Here is a 4,094-nt window from a genome sequence, read left to right as displayed (position 1 = left end):
CCCATAGTAAAAAAAAAATTTAATGTGGGGATAAATTATCCAGAATTTTGTTATATTATGGCACAAGCATCCTTCGGTAACACCAGAAACAAAAGCTCTGAGAAAGTTTTTGATTACTAGTTATTAATTATACTCTCACAAGAATTGTACACATATAATAGCAAAGGGTTTATATTCTCACAGTAGCGTGAATACTTACCTGTATCCTCCTCAAATTGAAGGTGCTTTATTTGTGTGAGATCTGGTTCGATCTTGTGGACCCTTCCTGAATGATGAATTAAACAAGTTTAGCACAGACAGCCCCAGGATGTTCTCTAAAACATATCCCCAATGGTAAGATAGACAACATAACCTAGGTGTTCGAGATGGCCTGGCTTCTTTGTGCACAGAGCGTCATGGTTATGAGACTGAATATTCAAATGGGTAATAGCCAGACCACACATGACAAGAGAAGCCTGAACCATAGGCTCTGTAAGCAACCAGCCTGGGGAGCCTCTGTAGCATTCAGGCTGGCTCGGTCAGGGCTTGGTCAGTGACTGCCAGCTTCCCTAATTTTTTGTCCCTACTTCCAACTCAGGACCAACCAGAGAAAGTAACATATGTTCCCCAAACTAAGCAAGGATGCACCCTTTGAGTTAGCCTTCTCCAGCTTCCCCATGCCTACAACCTCTCATCACAGCTTACCTGAATCCTTTTTTGCCCCCGCTATAAAAATTTCCCACTCCCCTGCCTGCCTTTGAGTCTCTGCCTAATGCATGTGATAGTAAGATGATGGCATCCTACCTTATCCATCACAACAAATCCATGAGAGTGTTATTTTTTTTATATTTATTCCCCCTGCCAGAATTTCACATAGTGAATTCAGACCTCAAGAACATTTGCGCACATGCAAAAATATTTTTCTAAAGCTTAGGACATCCTTCCACATAGGGTGACGGCATAGCACCAGTGAAAGGGGACAAAATAATGTGGCCTGCTTTTGCCATCTGACTGATAGATAAAAGGTAGCATATTAGAGCGGAAGTGAAGGTCCAGAAAAATCCTCTAAATAAATACCACTTGTGCGAACTGACCCTCCTCCAAGTGTTGAGCTGCAGTGATTTGGAAGTCCAGTCCCTACTAAAGGCAGGAGAGCAGACGTCCTGTGTCGTCAGTTCCCAGCAGACGCTGCTTTAGAGAATCTTCAAGCAGGACTAGGGACCTACGCCCTCTCATTTAATAGACACGCTCACCTGAAGGGAAGAGCACCCTCCGCCCTCAGAGCTCGCTCAGGGAGAGCACCCAGGCAAGGCCACATTTTTCTCAGGAAAGCATTTGGGGTTGCTCCAGCAAGTGGAAGAACAAAGCATTGTATTTCTAAGACAGAAAGAAAGCCCAAATGATTTTAGTCTGGCTTTTTTTTTCTTTTTCTTTTTTTTTTACTGTGATAACATATATATGTAACACAAAATGCACTACCTTAATCATTTTTATGTGTACAATTCAGTGGCATTAATGGCTTTTAGAGTTTTGGGCTGCTATCACTGCCTTATCAAAACTTTTCCATCATACCAAACAGAAACACTGTATCCATTAAGTGATAATTCCCCAGTCCCTTTGCCTTACAGCTCCTGGTAACCTGTAATTTGCTTTCTGTCTTTATGAATTTGTTTATTCTAGAAATTTCATATAAGTATCATCATACATTATTTGTGTTTTTGTGCCTAGCTTATTTCACTTAGTATAATGTTTTCAAGGTTCATCCATATATCTGAACCTCATTCCTTTTTGTGGCTGAGAATAGTATTCTGTTGTATGCACAGACCACATTTTGTTTACCGACTCATCTGTCAATGGAAATTTGGATTGTTTTCACCCTTTTAGGCTGGCAAATTTTAAACTGAATGTAACCAAATACCTCGTTTGTATATGGATTACCGGCAAAACATCTGACTCATGCAATATAACAGTATCCCTCCTGGCAGAACACGGCACAATCCGGCAGCCCCCCATGGATGAACTGACATCAAAGTATAACCTACGTCAGTGGTTTCCACATTTTTTAATAGGACAACCTTATCAGTAAAAATTTTTGACAAGCACCCTCAATATGTTTATATTTTTAGTTTAGAAATTACATTCAGTAATTCCATGACAACTTCTTACATAATTATAAAGCATCTGCAAAAATAAAAATAATGCAATGATTCAATAAACATAAACGTGAGTAAAATATTTTTGTTCTGCACCCCAGGAGATCCTCTTGTTTTTACTCCCTGAGGTTCATGAATATCACTTTGGAGTCCAAGGCACCTTTCTGTTTTTTTAAATTGGGATGAAATTGACATAAAATTCACCATTTTAAAGTGAGCAATTCAGTAGCATTTAGTACATTCATGTTGTTGTGCTGCCACCATTTCTATCGAGTTCCAAAACATTTTCATCACCCCAAAAGAAAACCCCATACCCATTAAGCAGTCATTCCCTTTTTCATTTCTCCCCCACCACTAGCAATTACCGATCTGCTTTCTGTTTCTATGGATTTACCTATTCTGGGTATTTCACATAAATGGAATCACACAATAGGTGACCTTTTGTGTCTGGCCTTTCTCACTCAGCATAATCTTTCAAGGTTCATCCAAGCTGTAGCATGTATCAATATTTCATTCCTTTTGCTGGCAGAATAATATTCCCTTGAATGGAAATAGCACATTTTGCTTATCCATTCATATGTCCAAGGACAATTGAATAAAAAGTCATTTCCACCTTTTAGCCATTGTGAAGAGTGCTGCTGTGAATGTTCATGTACCAGTATTTGTTTGAGTCCCTGCTTTCAATTATTCTATGTTTATGCCTAGGAGAATTGCCAGGTCATATGATAATTCTCTTTAACTTCTTGAGAAAACATCAAACTGTTTTCCACAGTGTTGGCACTGTTTTCATTTCTACCAGAAATGTACAAGTATTTCAATTTCTCCATATCTTTGTCAATACTTAGCATTTTCCATTTTTTAAAATTCAAGCCATCCTAGTGGGTGTGAAGTGGTATCTTATGTTTTTATTTGCATTTCCCTGATGACTAATGATGTTGTGCATGTTTTCATGTGTTTGTTGGCCACTTTTCTGTGTTCTTTGGAGAAATGTCTATTCAAGTCCTTTGATGGTTTTAGAATTAGGTTCTTTGACTTTTTGTTGTTGACCACTGCATCCATTTCATTTCCGCTGCACAATGATCCCTAGTATTTTTTTAAAGTAGTTTTATTGAGATAAATTCACATATAATATAATCAGTCTAAAGTGTACAATCAATTCTTCTAATATGGTCACAGAGCTGTGCATTCACCACCTCAATCAATTCAAAAATATTTTCACCCTGAAGAGGGTTCACTATATTATATAGTCCCATGTTTCATCCTCTGTATGTCTGGTATTTATTTATTTTTTGTATCTAAAATCTTTATTGGGATGGTGCCCCACTCATCTTGCTTCAGGGTGCTTTTAGTGCTGCTGCCTTATGAAGAAGCATCCTTCTGTAAGCCTTGCTTTTTCTCTGGTGGGCCAGCACAGAACAGTGGAACAGTCAACACACACAACTACTGTCTGTGCATGGCTAAAGACCGTGGTGATTTTATAGCACCCTGGACATCTCATATCCATGAAGTATGAATTGGGGCCCTGCCCCAGGGGCTGCTTCTTGTGTTTCCTCTTCTCTTCTTCCAGAGAAGGAGGAAGGAGGTCCTTTGTGAGAGGCATGTTTTTGTGGGGAGGTCGTCACCACTGGAAAGGTATGTCTGGTGTTTTTAATGATGACCCAGAAGCACACAGAGAAAGAATATATACAGTCACTATAGTTCTGGTATTTTGAGATTATTGTCATATTTCAATTCTTTGAAAACCGAATCCAACTAGGATGAACATATTAACCATTAGTGAGGTTATTTGATAGATGAGGACACTTCATTCTCCAACCTGTCTCACTGAGTAGGTTTATTAACAAGTATCATGATTTTCTGGTAGCATATTCCATGGATTTGCAGATGGTAGTTTTACATATTCTTTCTCCTTGGCCATCCCATATAACCACTACAGCAATTTTGGAAAGATTTTGAATTGGT

The 4,094-nt window shown here is 38.8% G+C and overlaps 1 pseudogene; it reads right to left on the bottom strand.

Moving 5' to 3' along the window:
* Positions 1-3,477: 3,477 nt before the first annotated feature.
* LOC143686293 (small ribosomal subunit protein eS27-like pseudogene) lies at positions 3,478-3,732 on the bottom strand (annotated as a pseudogene).
* Between the last annotated feature and the right edge of the window lie 362 nt (positions 3,733-4,094).

This window comes from Tamandua tetradactyla, chromosome 6 (genome assembly GCF_023851605.1).
Source record: "Tamandua tetradactyla isolate mTamTet1 chromosome 6, mTamTet1.pri, whole genome shotgun sequence".
Classification (NCBI taxonomy): domain Eukaryota; kingdom Metazoa; phylum Chordata; class Mammalia; order Pilosa; family Myrmecophagidae; genus Tamandua; species Tamandua tetradactyla.
The sequence above is the reverse complement of the archived record's forward strand: the minus strand, read 5'-3'. Positions and strand labels throughout refer to the sequence as shown.